Source organism: Oryx dammah, unplaced genomic scaffold, assembly GCF_014754425.2.
Source record: "Oryx dammah isolate SB20612 unplaced genomic scaffold, SCBI_Odam_1.1 HiC_scaffold_5, whole genome shotgun sequence".
In the NCBI taxonomy this organism is placed as follows: Eukaryota; Metazoa; Chordata; class Mammalia; order Artiodactyla; family Bovidae; genus Oryx; species Oryx dammah.
Window position 1 is genome coordinate 10,391,417 of NW_024070189.1, and position 25,235 is coordinate 10,416,651.

Genomic DNA, 25,235 nt, shown 5'->3' on the forward strand with positions numbered 1-25,235 from the left:
AAGTACTATTCTTTTCATTAAATTTAGCTCATATCCTAAAATGAAGACATTGAATAAATGAATAATAAAATTACAGAATGATTTCCAACTTAAAATCATACTACTGATATTTCCAATGCCTTCAGCACTTATTTTGTAGCCTCTGTATATATTTCAAATATTTTGGGATAAACCATTATTAGTAAAGGAGTGCTGTATGTCTCAGCCAGTGATGACATGTCAAATGTATACTGTATTCTCTCTAAAGTGAATTTTTAGAAAATAAATAATTACTTTAAAAAATTAGTATGGTCATGATGGCAGAAGTCAGAAGTTAGTAGGGGATAGAGTAGGGATGTTTTCCACTACTGTGGGGTTGTTGTTGCAGTATTGTATATTGAAGCTTGAAATACACAAGACAGACAGGAGAAAAGGAAGATCACCAGGCTGATAACCATAGGCTGACGGTCCCCAATCTTCTCAGTACCAAGGACTAGTTTCATGGAAGACAATTTTTCCATAGACCAGGGGAGGGAGGGTGGTGCCAGGATGGTATTTATTTCCACTCATTATTACACCAGCTCCACCTCAGATCATCAGGCATTAGATCCCAGATCCCGGGGGATCCCTACCATAGGCAGTAGTAGCTGCAATTCGAAGTGAGTAAAAGTCGCTCAGTTGTGTCTGACTCTTTGTGACCCTATGGACTGTAACCCACCAGGCTCGCCTCTGTCCTTGGGATTCTCCAGGCAAGAAGACTGGAGTGGGTTAATTCAAAAGGGAGGGACTAAAATCTTTACACATTATGATTGCCTTTGACCTTGGTGGCAAGGTTATCCAGAAGAAATCAATGTCCTATTCCAAGGCCCTTCACCGCACAACTAAACCCACACCTGGTCCAGAAGTTAAACTGAAAGAAGAATCTAGGTAGGATGGAGCAACCTCGAATTCACTGCTGCTTCACACCAACAAAGTGGAGCAGCAGATACAGAGCACGTGTACCCACAAATGTGTGCACACACAGGGACACGCCGGCAGTGGTCGCTGCTGCCTCTGTCCTCTTCATCTAGCAAGGATGTCTCTCTTGTTCACCGCCCCTCAAATGGAAACATAAAAGAACTGGATTCTGTGAAACGGAGTTCAGCCTAGCCAAGCTGACCCATTCCAAAGCCATCACGGTGACGTTGACATCTAAAAACTTTATAAATATATAACCTATTGCAAACTCATGTTTTTTTTGGAACAGAGATCTCTTCTACTGATTAAAGTTTAGCTCATGCTTCATCTAGTTTAGCCAAACCTAGTTATGATTCTGTTAATACCATCATCACTGATTTCTTTACATAGGTGGGGGTGGGGGGCTGGATGGAGGGAAATAGAATTACGTTTCTGTCTCATAGCAATTATTTTTCTGCAAATGAAATTTGGAATGAATTCCTGGTCTCAATGGACAAATGCATATATTAAAATATGTATGGCTAAGTAAATTACCTATGTACAGCTCATGATTCAGAAATAATTTCTTTCCCTTTATTATTTAACATAGAATTTATTGTTTAGAAATAATTGTGAAGTCACATACATTTGTAAGCAATATTGACAGCTTCTATGCACACTTGACCCAGTTTCTCCAAAATGCTTCCAGAAACAGTTGTAAAATATCACAATCAGAATGTTGACATCAATACAGTTCACATACTGGGTACCTGTGACCACATAGTCTCCTTAATAAGTTCTTCAGCCTCAGAGTGGTATTTATATCTTGCTATCACTCATCTTCAGCTTCTTTCAGCATTCTCTGTGTGACTTCCTATTTCCTCCATCACCCATGTAATCAATTTTCTGTGTTAAGTATCCTCTGATCAAAATTCTTAGGATGATTTGTATTTTCTTAATTGGAAACTGTCTTGTATGTACCTTTAGGATTTTTCCATAGCCTATTCAGTTCAGTTCAGGCGCTCAGTCATGTCCGACTCTTTGCGACCCCATGAACCATAGCACGCCAGGCCTCCCTGTCGATCATCAACTCCCAGAGTCCACCCAAACCCATGTCCATCGAGTCGGTGATGCCATTCAACCATCTCATCCTCTGTCGTCCCCTTCTCCTCCTGCCTTCCATCTTTCCCAGCATCAGGGTCTTTTCAAATGAGTCAGCTCTTCGCGTCAGGTGGCCAAAATATTGGAGTCTCAGCTTCAACATCAGTCCTTCCAATGAACACCCAGGACTGATCTCCTTTAGGATGGACTGGTTGGATCTCCTTGCAGTCCAAGGGACTCTCAAGAGTCTTCTCCAACACCACAGGTCAAAAGCATCAATTCCCTAAATTTAGGACAAATAATGATTAAGGGTTCTTTTTGATTTACTGTTTTATTTTTGTTGTTGTTGTTTTTCTTCCTAAAGCAATATGAAAGGGTCCCCAAGTGGTTCAGTGGTAAAGAATCCATCTCCCAATGCATGACACATGGGGTTCAATCCATAGGTTTGGAAGATTCCCTGGAAGAGGCAATGGCAATCCATCCCCGTATTCTTACATGGGAAATCTCATGGACAGAGGAACCTGGCAGTCTCCAGTCCATGGGGTAACAAAAGTTTTGTTTTGGGGGGGGGTTCATTTATTTATTTTTTATTTTACTTTATTTGGACATGACTAATCAACTAAGCAACAACAAAGCAATATCGGGCTTCTCCGGCGGCTCAGCAGTAAATGACTTAGCAACTAAATGACAACCAAGCAATATGATAATACTGAGTCCCTTAGTACAATGAAGTTGCTTTTCTATCTATTTTCTTCTGACATTCTGTGTATCTTTTCCTGTTTAAGACATTTGGACAAGAAGAACACATTTCCCCCTTGCTAGCTCATGAATATTGTAAATCCATCAAAAGGATAGCCAAATAACAATCCCTCTTGTCATGAGCAAATATTTGCTTAAAGTTGATCCTTACCTTCAGGCTTTTGAATTATTTGTTTATTCTGATGTTTTTGTCCATTGTTGTTCTTAGTGAGCTAAAATAATTTTCACTAAGTAAAAAAAAAATCACAATTTAAGTAAAAAGGCAATAAAACGGTAGACAAATTATGTATTAGAAATACATACCCATCCACAATTATCAGAACCAAACTATCTGTACCTATAGCTATGTCTCTAATGTCATTGATAGTAATGTGAAAAAATCCTTACATGCCCAGTTGTGGCTATGCATATATGAGTCCACATATTAGACTTCCAGAGAGAAGCTCAAACGAAGCTATCCTGAAATTATGATTCTAAGCAGAAAAAGAAAACATAGTGAACGAAATCAGATATTAGCTCAAATTAGTATGAATTTTGCCCAGTAATGCAATGTAACATGTCAGAGGAGCCTGGCAAGCTGCAGTCCAGGGGGTAACAGAGTCAGACATGACTGAGTGATGGCACTGGTGGTAAAGAGCCCGCCTGCTGGTGCAGGAGAGGCAAGAGACTCAGGTTCAGTCCCTAGATCAGAAGATCCCTTGGAGGGGGAAATGACAACCCACTCCAGTATTCTTTTTTTTTTTTTTTAATTTTACTTTACAATACTGTATTGGTTTTGCCATACACCAACTGAATCAGCCACGGGTGTACATGAGTTCCCAATCCTGAACCCCCCTCCCACCTCCCTCCCCATACCATCTCTCTGGGTCATCCCAGTGCACCAGCCCCAAGCATCCTGTATCCTGCATCAAACTTAGACTGCCGATTCATTTCTTACATGATATTATACATGTTTCAATGCCATTCTCCCAAAGCATCCCACCCTCTCCCTCTCCCACAGAGTCCAAAAGTCTGTTCTATATATCTGTGTCTCTTTCGCTATCTCGCATACAGGGTTATCATTACCATCTTTCTAAATTCCATATATATGTGTTAGTATACTGTATTGGTGTTTTTCTTTCTGGCTTACTTCACTGTATAATAGGCTCCAGTTTCATCCACCTCATTAGAACTGATTCAAATGTATTCTTTTTAATGGCTGAGTAATACTCCATTGTGTATATGTACCACAGCTTTCTTATCATCTTATCTGCTGATGGACATCTAGGTTGCTTCCATGTCCTGGCTATTATAAACAGTGCTGTGATGAACATTGGGGTACACGTGTCTCTTTCAATTCTGGTTTCCTCGGTGTGTATGCCCAGCAGTGGGATTGCTGGATCATAAGGCAGTTCTATTTCCAGTTTTTTAAGGAATCTCCACACTGTTCTCCATAGTGGCTGTACTAGTTTGCATTCCCACCAACAGTGTAAGAGGTTGCCCTTTTCTCCACACCCTCTCCAGCATTTATTGCTTGTAGACTTTTGGATCGCAGACATTCTGACTCCACTCCAGTATTCTTGCCTGGAGAATTCCATGGACAGAGGACGCTGGTGGGCACTGGTCCATAAGTTCACAAAGAGCCAGACACAACTGAAGTGGCATAACACTGGCATTAGCAATGCAACATGTACTTTAAAATGTTCAAATAGACGTTCAGTAAATAGACTAACACTAAGAAAGTTAAAAGACTCCATAATTCCTGAGTTCCATATTACTATTGTTAACCTTTTGTAGAAAGGTATTTTACATAAAAATAATAAATGAAAATTTATATATACTACCAAGTATAACAAAACTGGTTGCAAATATCTTGAAATATAGTCCTCATTTTCACAAGTTTCTCCTTTAAGAAGAATGGGCTAGAAAAAAAGAAACTAATCTTTTCATGTATCAAAAACTTATTCTATCTGTACATTTTCCTCTTGTATTTTTTCAAATAGAGATTTTCTTAATTATTCCTCTGTTCACTTTTTCCTTTCCTCCCTCTTCTCTCTCTCTTCCTCTCTCCCCTCCCCAAGCAAAGAAATAAAATATGTAAGATACTTTTTCTCTTTCTTGATCAGGTACAGGAAAAAAAATGTGTAACATAAACCTTCACTCTGCTTTTTTGCTGTGGAAAAAAAAATTCTGAGAAATGTGAGTTAAGAGAGGTACTAACTTTTTTTATAACTCCCTATCTGTTAATAAAATTGGATGAACTCAGAGAAATTTGTTCTTTTTGATAATTAGTAGCCTCTGTAAGCACCTGCTTCTTTTTACTATTTTCTTGACTTAATTCTCATCTTCCCAGGAACCTCAAAACAAAAAGCTGGTCATCAAAATCCACAAAGTGCACACCACTCTAGAAGTGTATGTGGGCTCCTATTCTGGGGCCAGTAGTTTAGAGAAGCTTCCTAGGCTGCCTCATAAAATAACTTTTGAGAAGTCTTTCTTCTTACTCCAAAGCAATTTCTATTTAACTCTGTAAAACATCTTGGATAAATGTGTCATTTCTCTTCTCTCTCTCAGGGAAATAAGACGAAACAGATGAAGAAAAGCAGTACAAATGTAACCACAGAAGGTGAACGATAAAATCTCTCTAAGAAACTAGGATCTGAAAAAGCAAATATTCATATTCACTGTCTGATTTGAGAGCCTACGTTCACTAATTTCTGCCATGTTAAGAAATGTTGTGAAATGTCTGTAATCCCCTTTTCAAAATGGCAGTTTCTACCAATTTCTTAATGATTTTTTTTTTCAAGAACAGTTTGAACTGAAGATCTGCATAAAATAGAAGGTGAATAGCTGTTAGTGACTCAATGATGTGATGATATAGTGATGGAGTGTCTATTGATGATTTAGAAAAGGCAGAGAAACCAGAGATCAAACTGCCAACATCCACTGGATCATGGAAAAAGCAAGAGAGTTGCAGAAAAACATCTACTTCTGCTTTATTGACTATGCCAAAGACTTTGAGTGTGTGAATCACAAAAAAACTGTGGAAAATTCTTCAAGAGAGAGGAATACCAGACCACCTGACCTGCCTCCGGAGAAATCTGTACACAGGTCAGGAAGCAACAGTTAGAATTGGACATGGAACAACGGACTGTTTCCAAATTGGGAAAGGAGTATGTCAAGGCTGTATATTGTCACTCTGCTATTTAACTTAGATGCAGAGTATATCATGAAAAACGCTGGGCTGGATGAAGCACAAGTTGGAATCAAGATTGCTAGGAGAAATATCAATAACCTTAGCTATGCAGATGACACCACTCTTACGGCAGGAAGTGAAGAAGAACTAAAGAGCCTCTGATGAAAGTGAAAGAAGAGAGTGAAATAGTTGGCTTAAAACTCAACATCCAGAAAACTAAGATCATGGCATCTGGTCCCATCACTTCATGGCAAATACTTGCGTAAACAATGGAAACAGTGAGAGATTTTTCAGGGGGGCACCAAAATTACTGCAGGTGGTGACTGCAGCCATAAAATTAAAAGATACTTGCTCCTTGGAAGAAAAGTTATGACCAACCTAGACAGTTTATAAGCAGAGGAATTACTTTGCCAACAAAGTTCCATCTAGTCAAAGCTATGGTTTTTCCAGTAGTCATGTATGGATGTGAGAGTTGGACTATAAAGAAAGCTGAGCAGAGAAGAATTGATGCCTTTGAATTGTGGTGTTGGAGAAGACTCTTGAGAGTCCCTTGGACTGCAAGGAGATCCAACCAGTCCATTCTAAAGAAGATCAGTCCAGGGTGTTCATTGGAAGGACTGATGTAAGGCTGAAACTCCAACACTTTGGCCTCCTGATGCGAAGAGCTGACTTTTTTGAAAAGACCCTGATGCTGGGAAAGTTTGAAGGTGGGAAGAGAATGGGACAATAGAGGATGAGATGGTTCGATGGCATCACCAACTATGAGTTTGAGTAAGCTGTGCGAGTTGGTGATGGACAGGGAAGCTTGGCATGCTGCAGTCCATGGAGTCACAAAGAGTCGAACACGACTGAGTGACTGAACTGAACTGATCTATTGTTGATACCCCTAAGTGAATATGCCAAGCTTTCATGAGTAAACATTACCCTATCACCCTCATGACTCAAAGCTTCTTTTTGTTAGATTACCAAGCTAATCGAAAATTCAATCTGTTGCTAAGTTCACAGAGAACAAGTTACTACATTTCAGCTGATCTCACAAATTGGACATTTTTTTCATACACCACACACATGCACAGGCTTGTGTTATACATACCCAGCAACTGAGTTCCAAGTTCTATTATCTACTTTTTTTTCCAGTAACAATAATGCCACATTCTCTACTATCTGAATTTCCATAGGATAATATTAGTTTGAAATGTTAGGGTTTTTTTTTTTATTAACTCTGATTCTTCTTTCATCTTTCACAGCATAATAATGTGAAATTATATTTTAAACACCCATCAGTACATAAAATCTAGAGTTTTAAGCATTGAACTTTGTTAAAATGTGTAAAACGTGTAGAAAGTTGAGACTAGCATCAAAGGTTTTGAAAGTTATTTACAATGATATTATCAATGAGGAATTAACATTGAAAAAAAAGCATTTTAAGAGAATTAACAGAAATGTTAAAACCAAAATTTTCAAACTTTATAAAATTTAATCTGTGAATAAAATTATAAGTCAAAGACTGCATGGCTACCACTTTCACTTCACTTCAGTTCAGTCACTCAGTTGTGTCCGACTCTTTGTGACCCCATGAATTGCAGCACGCCAGGCCTCCCTGTCCATCACCAACTCCCGGAGTTCACTCACACTCATGTCCTTTGAGTCTGTGATGCCATCCAGCCATGTCATCCTCTGTCGTCCCCTTCTCCTCCTGCTCCCAATCCCTCCCAGCATCAGGGTCTTCTCCAGTGAGTCAACTCTTCGCATCAGGTGGCCAAAGTATTGGAGTTTCACTTTAGTAAACTGAAAAATCCCAATATTTGAAAATGTGTATTGGGAGAATTAAGATCATTTAAAATTAAATGTGAATTGCAACCATATATTCTCCTTTATTATTATTTTTTGATTGTAGATATGAAAAATGTAGTGGGCCATCTAAGAACCTAATATTTTAAAATTTTCATTGTTCAAATCACTATTAAATAATCCTTTAATATTCATAGGAAACTATATCCATATATTCTGTCAGTGGTATGAAATTTTAAGTTATCATCTTGTTTTCATTTATTTGGTCTTTCATCTAAAGAAAAATGTTTAGAAGAACAGGGAAAGCTTTTTTAAAATATAATATACTTGTAGTAAAATCAATTCAAAGAAACTTAATTCATGCAGATTTTCTTTCAAACTCTTCAGAGTATGTGAAGAAACTGTAAATTACACAGATAGAGGGAAATACTTTTCTAATTGATAAATTTGTTAAAATTGACACAAAATCTGGATACTTTTGAAACTAACAGCATATTTACAAAAATGAATATTTAAACTAATTTGTTTTAATTTACCCAGAATAGCACCTATGCCTTGATTAGCATCTGTCTTACTAAAATGAAAGCGTCTTTTTCTAAAAGTAGGCTGATTTCCATGCATTCAATGCATATTCATTTCAATTATTACATCTAAGTTGAATGTGGTTTATTCTTTGTCAACACAGCCATTTGTTCACATGTAAACAAAATTCTGTTTAGTTACTAAGTACATTTCCCTGCTTAATGTGCTTAGTTTATTTATTACCTGACATAATGATATTCTGGAACTTATGAAAATCACACATCTGTTTTTCTTTTATATTGTTTTTCAATGAGTCCATTCACTGAGTGCTGGTAGAGTGAATAAAATATGTAAACAACAAAAAATATTTTTATGGAAAAAGAAGCTAATCAAAGAATTCCATAATTACAACTCTCATATCAATAACGGTTCCCCTGCTGCCTGCCACAGTTTATTTACTCCTGTTATTTGGTGCAGATATTTTACATATCTTGCTCTGTTTAATCCTTACAATGATATAGCATAATAAACATGTCAAAAACATTATAGGTTTAGTTAAACTGAAGCTCTGCCAGCCCAAGTGGGAAGTACGTAGGGAATAGTGGATATAATTCCAGTGTTGGCCGCGTCCAAACACACACACACACACACACACACACACCTGCACACATGTCATTTCCACTACATATACATTATGTATCTTTCAGTAAATAAAAATTACTCCAGGTGTTTCAATAAAAGTAATTTAGAAACAATAATTAAGTCTTACGCTGTCATTGGACTTGCTTGAGAAGTAAGTGGCATTTGCTTTAAATGTCACTGCTGTAGTAATAAAGTAGCAGGAGGAAACTGCAACTGCAGTTACTACCGCAGCCACCACAGCTACCACGGGCTCGCTAAGCTGGTGATGGGAGCTGGTGATGGGACCTGGAGCATGTCAACTCCCCACGGCCAACTCTCACATCCAGCCTTGCTCACCAGCTAACGCAGGAAGGGTTTTGGTCTCAGACTTCTTCCAACTCCCAACTCTAAAAGAATAAATCTCATTGACAGAAAGTATATAAACAGCCAGAATTCTAGACACAGAGGAACTGGGATGAAGTTTTTAGCTTTGTATACTCAGTTATAACCAGGAGAGTGCTGCTTTGGTGGCCCAGTGATAAAGGAACCGCCTGCCAATGCAGCAGACGCAGGAGACATGGGTTCAATCCCTGGGTCGGGAAGACCCCCTGGAGAAGGAGATAGAAACCCACTCCAGTGTTCTTGGCTGGGAAATAGCATGGACACAAGATCCTGGTGGGCTACAATCCATGGAACTGCAAAAGAGTCAGACATTACTTAGCAACTAAACAAGAGCAGCAATAACTAGTAGAACATAGAAGTGGATGGAAATGCTGAATTATAATGGCCCTTGTGGAGCGCAATATGTTATGCTTTTTCTTAGGTGACCTTCCTAGTCCTATAGGACAGGGAGGACAAATGTAACATAAATTCTGGTACCTGATTATATGTGCCATTTACTTTGTTGAAATAATTGTGTGTAAATAAACATTAAGACAAGAAGAGAATTTGAGACTGGCATACATACCGTGTATTTGATTCAGGTTTTTTGAATTTCATGCTGAAATATGAAAGAAAACAGTCTTAGTATATGCCAATGAAGAAGCAGGAAGACATCCAATTTTTTAGTACATCTCAGATATTTAAATACCAGAACTTATTATTTATTTATTTTACTACAGATTTACAACACAAATTTATTATTTTATGGTTCTGTAGGTTAGAAATCTGCCATGAATCTTTTTTTTTTTTTTTTGAGGAAAATCTGTGATTCAATTAGCTGAAGAGAGTTGTAAAGTGGAATAATCTATTAGAAATGGTAGAAGTAATAACATTTACCTAAATCTGTTAAGATTTGGCAATGTTTTAATACCTACTTCATTATGGAGCAATGCTAGAGTTGTCATGGGGATGAAGCAATGATGTCTTTATTGTTCAAGAAAGTATTTTGTGTTTTCGGCTGCTTGATCATGTATAATTTTGGAGTTCATTTAAATGATTGATACAAAACATGCAGAAAAGTCAAATTGTATGGAGAAATTTTCACAAGCTGCTCAGTAAAAAGAAAGAGTAATTTACATAGGAAGAATACCTTGAAATTAGATTTCTTTTCTGTTAACAGTGGAACTATAAGAAAAAGCAGCACTAAGTACAAGCTACCAAGAAAGCAATATTATAACCTATCCTATATTCAGCCAAACTATTATTCAGCTATCCAAGTTAAAAGATTTAGCCTATGCTACCTGCATATTTTGAGGAAGGCAATGGCACCCCACTCCAGTACTCTTGCCTGGAAAATCCCATGGACGGAGGAGCCTGGTAGGCTGCAGTCCATGGGGTCGCTGAGAGTTGGACACTACTCAGTGAATTCACTTTCACTTTTCACTCTCATGCATTGGAGAAGGAAATGGCAACCCACTCCAGTGTTCTTGCCTGGAGAATCCCAGGGACAGGGGAGCCTGGTGGGTTGCCATCTATGGGGTCACACAGAGTCGGATATGACTAAAGCCACTTAGCAGCAGCACCTGCACATTTAGTCTCAGGAAAGTACTTGAAAAAAGTATTGTAGGAAAAATTTAAATAATTCAGAGAGAAGACCTCATTACAGAGGAAATGAAGCAAGTAAAAAGAAAAAAAGATGAGTAATGAATCTTGAATTATGTGGTTTAAATCTAAATGGCTGATAATGATTAACCACTGGAAATTTAAGACCAAAAATACATTCATATAGAAAAGAAGTATGTTTTAAAGCTAGATGAAGTCATATTCTTTTAAATTTGAAAGTTATTTACTTGGAGACTTAGTAGTAAAAATAATTAGTAGTGATTCTAAATGAATGGGTATCTATTAATTTCTCTGGCCTTCACTGCTGTCTGAGTGGTAAAGAATTTGCCTGCCAGTGCATGGGACATGGGTTTGATCCCTGGTCTGGGATGAACCCCTGGAGAAGGAAAAGGCAACCCACTCCAGTGTTCTTGCCTGGAGAACTCCATGAAGCTTTGTGTGCTCCTGGAGACTATGAGGTTGCAAAGAGTCAGACATGATTTAGTGATTGAACAACAACAGCATTGATTTCTCTACCCAGTATCCATGATAACAACAACTTGGATTTCCTTTAGGGAACTATTATGACCCTACAAATACAGTTGTGTTGGGAGTAACAACCAAAATACAACATATATTTTCATGGTCAATGAATGGGTGCTTAACTCCAAATGCACCTGACCACTCTTCTTGGAAATTATGTTTTCAAAAAATATATGTATTTAAAGGTCTTCAAAATGTTCAATAATAGTTAAATCCTTGGCCTTCCCTTGTGGCTCAATGGTAAAGAATCTGCCTGTCAGTGTAGGGGACCAGGTTCAATTCTTGACCCAGACGGATCACACATGCCATGGAACAGCTAGGCCTATGTATCACAACTACTGAACCTGTGCTCTAGAGCCCGAGAACCACAACTCCTGAGCCCGTGTGCCATGACTAGTAAAACCCATGTGCCCTAAAGCTTGTGCTCTGCAGCAAGAGAAGCCACTGCAATGAGAAGCCTGCACACCACAAGTGGAGAATAGCAGCGCAGCAATGGAGACCCAGCAGAGGCAAAAATAAATAAATATTTAAAAAAAATAAGTAAATCCTATAACATTACCATATAGATATTACCCAATTGTGTCAGCTTCTGAATTCCTGGAGCCATTGTTTCTAACACCTACTCACTTAGCTTTTCTTACTTCCTTTGACTCTGGACCATCCTATATTTATCCAGTGTATTTATTTTTCTGTTTAAATTAGCCAGAGTGGCTGCAGTTGTTGCAATAGAAACAATATTTGTCAACAAAGGTCCGTTAAGTCAAGGCTATGGTTTTTCCAGTGGTCATGTATGGATGTGAGAGTTGGACCATAAAAAAAGCTGAGTGCCAAATAATTGATGCTTTTGAACTGTGGTGTTGGAGAAGACTCTTGAGAGTCCCTGGACTGCAAGGAGATCCAACCAGTCCATCCTAAAGGAGATCAGTCCTGGGTGTTCATTGGAAGGACTGATGTTGAAGTTGAAACACCAATACTTTGGCCACCTGATGTGAAGAACTGACTCATTTGAAAAGACCCTGATGTTGGGAGGGATTGAAGGCAGGAGGAGAAGGGGACAACAGAGGATGAAATGGTTGGATGGCATCACCGACTCAATGGACATGAGTTTGGGTAACCTCCAGGAGTTGGTGATGGACAGGGAGGCCTGGCGTGCTGTGGTTCATGGGGTTGCAAAGAGTCGGACACAACTGAGCGACTGAACTGAACTGAACTGAACTGATTAACTTATCTTGGAAAAAAGAAAGCTCAGTAAACGATCATGCATATTACTGCTGCTGCTGCTAAATCGTTTCAGTCGTGTTTGACTCTGTGCGACCCCATAGACGGCAGCCCACCAGGCTCCCGTGTCCCTGGGATTATCCAGGCAAGAACACTGGAGTGGGTTGCCATTTTCTTCTCCAATGCATGAGAGTGAAAAGTGAAAGTGAATTCACTGAGTAGTGTCCAACTCTCAGCGACCCCATGGACTGCAGCCTACCAGGCTCCTCCGTCCATGGGATTTTCCAGGCAAGAGGACTGGAGTGAGGTACCATCGCCTTCTCCGATGCATATTACTAGTATGTAGCAATTTTTAAGAGCAACGTTAACCATACCTTGATTTATGTCTAGAAGATTTCAAAAAGATAGTTATGAGTTCACAGAATATTTTCTTGATTTTTCTTAATTCTAACAAATGAATTATCAATCCCTATCATTGAAAGTTTTTAAAAGTAAATAATGTTTGTTTCAAATTCTGGGTATTAAAAAAATGTAAGTTTAATCATTTTTCAAATCAGTTGCATAAATGAGACAGTAAAAAACAATTGCAAGCTATGAAAATGTAATTATTTATAGTTAAAAGAATGGATTAATTATGATTATTATATGACTTGATGGAGGTGTTAGTTAACACTACTGTGGTAGTCATATTGCATACATATATAAATGTAACATTAATGTGTAGTAGGAAATATTCTTAAATATTCAATTTATTTTATTTCAATCACAGCATTTAAGAAAACTATGAAAATAGCCACCAGACATTTGCTGATACTTAGTTGTGGTCATTGCATTTTAACCCAGAAGTCAAGACCATGGACTTTGGGGTTACATATATCCAAGATAGATTCTTAGCTAGTTCTTTCACCTTTGAGAACTTTGGCAAATAGCATAAAGTTTATAGTCTCCAATTTTCTCCTCTGAATAAAAAATAATAATAGAAATAAGAATAGACTAAGAAGAATTGACCAGTGACTTATATGCATATAAAGGGCTTTATACTGTTCCTGGCATTTAAGTTTTTAACAAAAGTGTTATTTTTATTGGGATTATTGTTGTTGCTATTGCTTAGAGAAATTATAGGCATCCAATTTGATCTTTCTTTGTGGATTGTGCCAGAATTTAAAAATCTACAGAGTGAATATAGATTTTTGACATGATACAACTGTAGGTTTTAATCTAAATTTCCCAATTTGTGTGCAGATTTTTAAATTGTTCTTTTAACCAGTGGGTATCTAAATAAGAACTTGTTTGTGAAATCTTAAGCCAGGAGAAATCATAAATATGAAGATATAGAAAATGGCCCTCTTTCTCCTTTAAAGCAGTTTGAAGCCATGTCAACAAATCAAAGTTGTTTTCCATAAAGAATCAGAGATGGGTTTATAAAGACCTCACTCTCATATTATGTGCAGAATGTATCTTATTGGTCATAAAAGCACCTATTTATCAAATCATTATGTGATAAAAAATAAGCTAGAATGGAATATAAATATCACCATATCCAGTCCAAATCTATAAATTTTTAAGTGTTACAGTCAGTTGGAATAATGTGGCATAAGGCTAATAACATTACAACTGTGGTTCATCACTGCAGGAGAAGAAAAATTACCTTTTTTAATCCAACAATGGTCATGTTAGTAACCACAGGAACTTCTAGGCAAGTATAGTTCCAGAAAAAAATATTTCTATGCAGAACCACAAGAATCACTTATCCACTGAATTACATAAATGTGTGGAATATAAACACCATCTTCCAGATGGTATAAAGACAGTGTTTTCTTCACCATGAAGTTTATTATTGTCAATCTTTGGATATCTGGTTGATAATGATAACTAAAGAGGTTTGACCTAAATCTAGAAAATCCAAAGAGAATAGCTAGAGATCAGAGCCCAACGGTCAATATTTTTGTAAAATACCTTATTTTTGAAATGAATTCAGTGATTTCAAGACAGAAAAAATGTTGCTAAAATTTGAAATAATGATCCAAAGCAGTAAAATTCCTCAGGATCCTAACTTGTAGTTTTTAGATTCAAGATTACTATGGTAATTTTAAAATGATAAAGGAGAAAAAAATTAGGGACATAATGATAGCTTTCAGAGTTCATTAATTTTCAAAATATTGCTATACAGCTTCTTCAGCAGACAAAAGAAAGATGAAATGATTTTAATAAAAGGAAATAGAAATTGATGCAATAGAGTAGCCCAAGCATAAAATGAGTGTTATATGACTGAGTGGGTCACATTTAAAAGCATGGGTTTAAAGTAGACCAAGGGTTCTGATAAAAATCTAAAGAAAGTAACCGTGGTAGAGTTCAAAAATGGCACAAAACTTCTGTGAGAAGCAGTATTTGTGTTACCGCTTCCTTTGGTCAAACGAAATATGGGTTGAAAATCCCCTGACCTCAATGATAGCTATCAAGCCTCTGTGAAGCATCCTGTGAAAATGTATGGAGAGTCAAAAAAAAAAAAAAAAAAGGCAGAAAAAAAAACCTAAAAAAAAAAAAAAAAAAAAAAAAAAAAAGGAAGAAAAACAAACCTAAAAAAAAAAAACCTTAAAGCAAACCTATGGCACATCTGTGATATTTGGAGGTAAAATGGTTGTAAATGTTCAGACCAGAGCCCTGGAAAAACCGTATCTTTATCTTAGCTCTATTATGGCCAAGATGCCTAAATGAGCTGGTTCTCCATTTGGGAAAAAAGTGGCTGTTACCATCTTGTTTGAAGGGTTTTGTGACACAGTGTATAAAAAACAGTAACTCTTGTTATTAGATTTGTGCTTAAGCTTCATAAAGTACTCATATTTTTGAAGTCATGGCTTAGTGGATAAAAGTTTACTGCTTACTTTTATTAAGGTTGTACATGCTGCATGTCTATATATGCACGTGTGTGTGCTAAGTCACTTCAGTCATGTCCGACTCTTTTCTACCCCATGGACTGCAGCCTGGCAGACTCCTGCACCATGAGATTCTCCAGGCAAGAATACTAGAGTGGGTTGCCATACCCTCCTCCAGGGGATCTTCCCAACCTAAGGGATCAAACCCACGTCTCCTGCAGCTTCTGCCTTGCAGACAGAGTCTTTACCACTGAGCCATCAGGGAAGCCTGAGTCTATATACGCAAGATGTACACTATAAATATTGCATAAATTTACAATATACACATAAAACTATGCTAGGAAACATGTTCATTCACAAAGTCCTAAGATTGAGTGCATTCATAAATAATTCCTACAATTTATCTCATAAATGTTCTTCATTTATGGTCATTTATTCTCTGCCTTTTTGACATTTACACTTCAAACCAGAAAAATTGATACATGGGCAAAATAGATGCTTCTCAGTATCACTTTTTCCCCAACATGTTTTCAGAGGACTCAAAGAAGTTTGATAATATGAATAACTCTAAAGCATTCAAGAGTTAACTCATAACTCATAACCTGTTTGGGAAATGGGTAGTATGAATAATTCTTCAACTTAAAATACTCTTTCTTGTATCCTATTATCATTGAAGCACTTAAAGTTATGAATATTTTATATCCAAAGAGTGATTTTTTTATGTACAAAATGATGCAGTTAAGTTTCTGATCACACTTCTAACTTGCCCCAAAGAAGGAAGATTTCAATGGTAGGAAAATTGTTGATGAGAAAGTAAATTGTCCCTAACATAAAAGAGAAAATCTAAGCTCTCAGAATTACCTTAGATACAACCATGGCCACTTAGCTTGCCTACACAACATCGCTGAATTCTGATTTTTACAACCAAACATTTAATAACCATCTGCATTTCCCTCAGGTGATTTTCAACTCTTAAGATGTAAACCTAGTAGAAATCCACCATTTTTCCTGTACTTTTCCAACATGCCTTGAAACAAAGCATCATATAATTTATCAAACTTTGATACAAGTACAGAATACATATACCACAAATCCAGTAACTCTAGTGCAAACTTAAAATAGTTACTTTTCCTGGTTTACTCTTAGTGAAATAATCATAGTGGTCATCTTCTTCTTCTATATTAATGATCAGTTTAATATGCTATACACAAATGTTTACATGTGAATTAACGTTGAGAAGAGTGTAGTTTCTAGGACATCTATAAACCCCAGATATAAAGTACAGACATTTACTCCATCTTTCATTTTGGCAAATCTCAATCTCCGTAATTTCTCAAATATTATTTAGAATGACCTCTGGCCATGACAGATTCACTGTAGCTAATTTCCCCTCCCAGTGTAAGCAACAACAAAAAGATGAAACGTTTTTAGACACTGCACCTCAGATAGAGGAAATAATAGGAAGAAGCTCTTTTATCAACCTAGTTTTCTGCTTAGGGGTAGCTCTAGATCATGATACTAGGGTGATCCCTCCACACAAAGCATGTGAGTATTGCTGAGATTTAAAAAAAAAAAAGATAATCAGGTTTGAGAGCCTGAAACAGAAATTAAAGGGCAGAAAACAAGAGATGGTTTAGTTATGAAAAACTCCAGGAATCTGCATATGGATATAAGTAGTGAAAGCTGCTCAGTGATGTCCGACTCTTTGCAACCCCATGGACTGTAGCCTGCCAGACTCCTCTGTCCATAAAATTCTCTAGGCCAGAATACTGGAGTGGGTAGCCATTCCCTTCTTTAGGAGATCTTCCCAACCCAGGGATCAAACCCAGGTCTCCTGAATTGCAGGCAGATTCTTTACCATCTTTACCAGGGAAGTCCATTATGGATATAAGTAAGAAATCTAGTTATCCACTTCAGGAAGTCAAGGAAAGAAGAGCAGAGAGGATATAACAAAGAATTGAGCTGAAAAAAAGAAATGAAAGAGTATATGGAAGAAAGAAGGGAAAATTCAAAAAGAACATTGTTGATTTTTTTTACAGTATCTATAAAAAAGTATCTATTGATCAAGGAAAAAAGATTATAAATCAACAATATACTGAGGGACTGAGCAGACAGCACTATAGATTCCACAACAGTAAAATTTTAAGGATATATTATAAACAGTTTTACTCCAACAAATCTGACAAAATTTAAGAATATATTGAAATTGAATTGTGAAAAACACAATTACCAAAACAGACCCAAGAAGAAATAGAAAACATGAATAGTGCCATATGTATTTTAAAAGATGAATTTTTATAGTATAAACCCCTTCCTACAAAAAAAGTCTTCAGACATAGATGACTTCACTAGTAAATTATAGGAAATAATATTAATCCTACACAAATTATTTCAGATGATAGAACAGGAAGGAAAACTTCCTCAGTAACTATACAGCCTTGGATACGAGAAAAGATGACTGAGACTCAACAGGGTACACTCATGTAATGTTTTACTAAAGGTAATAGACTTGTTAAACAGATGAAATAAATAACAGGCAAACATCACATTCAGCACAGCTAACCTTGGCCCTTCTCAGTTACACAAGACAACTTTATCTTCCAATTTTGAATCATCATGTATATGTGAAACAACTTAGCTTAAGGGGATGCAGAATCTCAATCAAAGAGAACTTTTTTACATTCTTCTAACACGTAACTAAAACCATGTTTCATGATAATGCTCAATATCAGGAAGCAAGAATACATAAAAACAGTACAAAATAACAACAGTTAAATGCTGTTAAAAAGGCATAAAGTGTCCCTGATCTACTTCATACCCTAACATAGCATTCTATTAATCACTTAATAGTACATTTATTTCAAGTTTAATCAAAAGTTAGCACTAAGACTTTGGGTTGCCCAGGAGATAAACACAAGTTTGCAGCAGGCAAACGGAGATCAACTGTGTTTGCATACAACTTGCTAACTCATGTTACGCAGCCAGCATCACACTGATATCATAACTAGATAAATATATTACAAGGAAAGACAATTATATGCCAATATGCTTCATGAACACAGATGCAGAAATCATTAACAAAATTTCATGCAGTTGAGTCTAGCAAAGTATAATCAATATAGCAAATTAGAACCAAGTGACATCCTAGAAATTCAAGGATGATATGACATTTCAAAATAAATTAATGCAATTTTCTATATAAATAGCATAAAATAATAAAGGAAAAATTTTAGATTTTCATCAACTATAACTTAACAGATGCACAGAAATAATCTATAAAGATTTATATGTCTTAAAGATGTATAGAAATAATTTGAAAAAATTAAACACTAATTCATAAAAACAAAAGAAAATCTCAGCAAATTAGAATGGGAGTATTTCTTCATTCAGATTAAGGACATCAAAGAGAAATCTACATAGAGCATTATGAGTTCATTTCAGTCACTCAGTCATGTCTGACTCTTTGCGACCCCATGGAGTGCAGCACGCCAGGCTTCCCTGTCCATCACCAACTCCCAGAGTTTACTCAAACTCATATTCACTGAGTCAGTGATGTCTTCCAACCATCTTATCCTCTGTCATCCCCTTCTCCTCCCACCCTCAATCTTTCCCAGCATCAGGGTCTTTTCCAGTGAGTGAGTTCTTCATATCAGGTGGCCATAGTACTGGAGCTTCAGCATCAGTCCTTCCAATGAATATTTAGGACTGATTTCCTTTAGGATGGACTGGTTGGATCTCCTTGCAGTCCAAGGGACTTTCAAGAGTTTTCTCCAACACCACCATTGAAAAGCATCAATTCTTTGGTGCTCAGCTTTCTTTACAGTCCAACTCTCACATCCATACATGATTACTGGAAAAACCATAGCTTTGACTAGATGGACCTTTGTTGGCAGTGTGTCTGCTTTTTAATATGCTGTCTAGGTTTTCTATAGCTTTTCTTCCAAGAAGCAAGAATTTTAATTTCATGTATTTAATTTCATGGCTGCAGTCACCACCTGCAATGATTTTGGAACCCAAGAAAATAAACTCTTTCACTGTTTTCATTGTTCCTCCATTAATCTGCCATGATAAATAGTGATGGGACTGGATGCCATGATCTTTGTTTTTTTAATGTTGAGTTTTAAGACAGCTTTTTCACTCTCCTCTTTCACTTTCATATCTAGTGCCAAAACAGTGAATACCTTTCAAGATCAGGGAATGGAAATTTAGACCTCAATTCTTAAAAGAGTAAGTTTGTAGTGAATAATATATGTAAATCTAAAGTAGAAATATTTTGTAGAAACACACACAAATGAGTGCAAATAACATTTTGTAGAAATGGTGCTATTGTAGAAATTGGTATTTTAGTAAGATTTGCTGTCTAGTTATTAACAGTACAACAGTGTTAACTTCTTATTGTTGATAGTGTTCTATTATTATGTAGACTGCATTAAAGTCATTAAAGAAAGAGGCCATTAGACTGAAATAGTTCTGATACGTTCATTGTTTGTGTAAGAACATGGAACCCAAAGTCAGTGCACTCATTCCCAAGAAAACCAAATTTAAGAGCAACCAATCACAACAGCCAACTAGCCTTTCCCAAATAAGGTAACTTTAAAAAACTAAAGCCAATCAAATTATTTCCTTACTTTGCTTCCCTGTCTGCTGTATATAAACCTTTCTCCAGCTCCTCTTAACCTAACCCCTTTCAGTCTGGCACGGCCCAATTCAAAATAATTGGGTGTTCAAGTAAACTCTAGAAAAAATGTACTTCGGTTGATTACTTAATAGAAGATACCTTGGGGAAAGCTGGGTGAAGAGTGTGTGAAAATTCTCTGTGATACAGTTGCAACTTCTTGTGTGGCTGTAGTTGTTTCAAAGTAAAAAGTTAAAATGAGAGCATCTTGTCATTATACCTGCCCATTCCTCCCCTCTGGTCCTTTGTAAAGCACTGGGTAACCCATCTGTTCTGGAGGTTGCACTGTCCACATCAAATTTTGGACTTGAGTTTAAAGCAGGCAGGGTTTACAGCGTTCCTGTTAGTGTTGCTCATCGTAAGTTTGTGGGTTTCCCTGATGGTTCAGCTGGTAAAGAATCCCTTCAATGTGGGAGACCTCAGTTCAATCCCTGGGTTGGGAAGAGCCCCTGGAGAAGCGAAAGGCTACCCACTCCAGTATTCTGGCCTGGAAAATTCCATGGACTGTATAGTCCATGAGGTCACAGATGGTTGACACAACTGAGAAACTTTCACTTTCACATCATAAGTTTGTAATATTTAAACATGATGTGAAATACCTCTAGAGAAAAGGAGAGTGCATCCAGAGAACTATCTAGAGAGTAAAGATACTATAAAACACCAAAATATTTTTTTCAGTCACTTTTTCTTTAACTAATAGTCTAATATTTTATAGACATTCATTTTAAGTATAGAATAAAAAAGAATAACTTAAAATATGAATGGTTTACTTTAATATCAATTATTTTTATTTCAAACTCAGAACTCATTTTAAAAATCTTGGTTACAATTGCAATAAAGCCCTTTAATTATAAAGGAATGCATCTATCCCTATCTCTCAAAAATAAGAAATGATATCTGAAAAGCAATGTATTTGTATAGCATTTAAAATATATATTGAAGTAGCTTTCCTATAAAATACCCAAGTTTCATTGTATATATTTTCATTTCCTTCTTTTGCTGAACACTGAACTTTGGAGCGTTCAGGGAATGAAAATGACTCGACTCTTCCTGAATCTGACCTGTGTCTTTGGGACTTATGATTTTTAGTGTGTCCACAAAGGTCAGCCAGCTCTTGCTGTTGTGAATCACATTTATGTTTATGCTCAGTCATTAAATGGCCTCTTTTAGTTTGTATCTGTTCAGCCCAAATAATTCTATGTTCAGCTATGGGATAGACTGATATTCTTATTATAAATTCAAAATTTTATGTTTTATTCAATGAAAATTCCATCTCCTTAGACATAAAATGGATAGTTTTATATGTTTGCCTTCTATAGCTATACTAGTTACTGTATGCATTAAAAATTTTTTTGAATCCCTTGGACAAATTTTTATAATCAAAAGACCAATATTTTCTGTGCAAATTTAGTGGAGTGAGTTCCTACCTAAATAGAAAAATACTTCTACATGACATTGTAGTTAACAACAATGAATATCTGCTATAATGTCCCATATGTGAGCCAAGGTGAGCAGTGTCAATGGCTTAAAGCCTATAAGATCCCAAAGTGATTATTTTCATTTCATAGTTTATTATCTGTGGCATGTGTATTTTAGCAACTTAGTGTTTACTTTTAGACCAACCAATGATAGAACATGCATGCTGAGTTTTTTAAATTTTAATTTTCTACGGTCTAATATTTTTCACTGTAGACAGGTAAGGAACAAGTTCAATAAAATAGATAATAATCACAAAAGAACAAGAGGAATCACAGCCAACTCTGGGCCCAAAGGTCTCTGGAGCAAATTCCACACTGAATAAGTCAATATATTTGAATGTGATACTTGATTTAAAAATCATTTCTGGTAAGCCCGCAGTATTCTTTAAAATATTATCTCCCCTTTTACCAAAACATACCTATGTGCAAAATAATGACAACTATACTTAGACACTTAGTTTGAATACTAATTATTTGTGGGTTCATTATACAACTGCTTCGTATTCTTCAATGTCTGCCTTGGTCTAGTAAAGGACTACACTGCATGGTACACACCACATACAGGGAATTAGGACAGTTCTTTTTCACTTTTATGTCTCAGGCAGGTCAACTGCAGATCCCAGAAGAATAATTTAAAATCTCTATCTTACTGTAGTTTCTTGGCAGAATGCTCTTGGGGGTGGTATTTGGGAGTGGAATGCATGAAGCTTGTAAATTAAGCTTGATAAATTAAGAAAAATAGTACTAATCTGTTTTCTTAGAAAAAGGTATTGTAGAAAAGTAAAGCAATGCAAAATGTTTTTCTCTTAATAAAGTATAAGATGAAAATTTAGAGAGAAATTCATCTTATGAAATAAAATTTTGAGTAGAAATATAATTGTATAAAAACTTTCATAATAAATTTGAATAATAAAAGGAAATATATTAATGTTCATAATAAATTTTGAATTAACATAATAACAAAAGTTATATGAAATTATACAATCCTAAGTATACCCTAACAAATAAAAATTTATTTTATAATAATTGTGCCTAAATTTAAAATTATATTAAATATTAGTTTATTGAGAACAGAACTTTGAATATTACTCCCATTTAATGTTTTTTACTAGTATACACCATGTATGTATCATTAAAGTTATTTCTGTATAGTATGGTAAGAATTGAAGATTTACAGAGCTATAAAATTAACTTGACTAATTATCCTGATGATTTAAAATAGTATTTTAAAGTTTTAGTTGGTTGACAGTTTAGACTAACCAAACTTAATTGTCAAGTTAGTTAGAAACTTGGAGAATTAAAGATCTTTTAAATATAAACAGAATGATAAAATTCACAGCAATTTTGTAAAAAATATTTAAGTATCTTTTTACTTATGCATTTATCTATACTGCCTTTATATTGTTTTTAAATGACTTATTAATTATATATAAAGCTGAAGAATTAAAAATTGAGCAGAAAACATTTAAATACATTTAAATCTTATCTTTATCATTTAATTTTATCTTTATCACTTCTGACCTCACTGTGAAATTGTAGAATTTCTTCTTCAAGGCTCATCTGTACTAAACTATTGACAGAGTCTGAAACCATATGTTTTTATTTGAGGATACTACTTACTTTTATTAAAACTTTAACTGATTTTGAAGTAATGTTTATTCTGCTAACATAGAATTTCTGTGATGGTTGTTCTTTTCTGTGATCTGTCCCTCTACTCAGCCAGAAAAAAAGAAAAAATTGATTTAACAGTGAAATTAATGTGAACTATTCTTTAGAGAATTTATATCGAGTCTTGCAGATCCCTGGTGACCATTTAGTCACATAATGGTGCTATTTACTCAAAGTAATTCAACAACTTAAAAGAGCCTGCTGAATTTTAAGTCAATAACTCCACAAGTAAATACACACATATTTGTGTCTTTACTTTTTAGGCAAAAATGAAAAGTTGAAAAACCAAAATGGTTGCCTACAGTTGATATATTTAGATGTTTTACAAGTTATATCAAACTGCCAAACAACAGAAATTGAAAAACACTGTTCTCAAACAGTTAATTAGGATTTATTTGTGTGTGTTTTCCCAAGGAGAGGTACTCTTTCTGCTCAGCCAGTTGCCTCTATACTCTGAGAATCTCTGAACTAACTTTCTGTAATGAATTTCTCAGTCTCTTTGATGCTCACAGCAAGAATTTTGCACTAAATTGGACAAAATAGCAAATCCAGACAGGGCAGGGCAAAGGAGCTGCAGTCACAGTTCAGAACAGCTCTGAAGACTACCACTCCACCTCCCTATTTATCTCTGTCACTGAAATTCAAAAACTGCTGTGTTGGTTAGGAAAGGCCAAGGAGAATTATCTGCTGATTTATATCATCTGTACTCGTAATAAACTGAGAAATTACACCACAAAAAGCTCCGATAAGTAAGAGAAGCCTGGATAGCTCCTCTCAGTAATGAATAATCTATAAGTTCACATCCTTCTGAATCATGGAATGCTTATCAAGCAATACCGCCACAGTCACTGTTGAGCCCAGTGTACACCAGCTTTCAGGCAGACAGGATCTAATTGGAGTGCCTTGAGCTAATTTCTTCCACTGATTTTCCACATTTCATAGAGTGAGCTGAAAACAGACACACGGCACAGAAAAGCAATCAAATATGCAATCGGAAATCATTTTAATGTTACTCAAGGCGACACGACCATATGTTCTGGTTTACTAGTGTTCAACTGTTATTCCAGAATCCCACCTTGTTCACCAACTCTTGTCTTAGACAAATGTAGCATGATTTAGACACCTACCCAAAAGACAAGACTGTATTTGCAAATATTTTTATTTCCTTTTAATATATTGATATTTTCTGAAATGTTTGTAGAGAAATCATATAGACCCACATTTAAACAAACCAAATGGATATCACACATCCAAGTAGGTGACTGCTCAAAATTATCATATTGTAGGAGTGTGTTGATAGTAGGATTCAGGTCAAATGATGGACTAAATATGTACTATACTATTGCTCAAAACTTATGGCTTTTCTTTACATTTATCATTTCCTACAAATTCCCCCCAAAACACTAACTATAAAAGTAAAGAGAATTATTTATATAAAATATTAAGTGTTTCTCATCACCTAGGGCAGCATAAATTAAGTTACTGAGTTGGCCAAAAATATGTTCAAGTTTTGCCGTGAACGTTCTTATGGAAAAACCCAAATGACCTTTTTGGCCAACCCAATAAAAAGTATACAAAGACATGATCAAATGACAAGTATCCTTGCCTGACGTTCCAACACAGGGTATCCATTAAGATAAAGTAATAAACTTACTTTTTAAAAAATTATCTATTCATAGGTCTCATCCACCCTAAGAAACAATTTGTAAACTGAAAGTAAAAAGTTTTTGGTAATAATTGGCTACAGTGTAACACTTGGATTAAATAAAACAATTACCAAATTTTAATAATTCCATGATAGTCTGTATGAAAAAAGAAAAATGTGGTTTTAGAATCTAAGAGCAGCATGTGACAGTCTGTCTGGATGGTCACCTGGTAGAATTGATACTTTGAGCAACATCGCTGTCAGAAGTAGG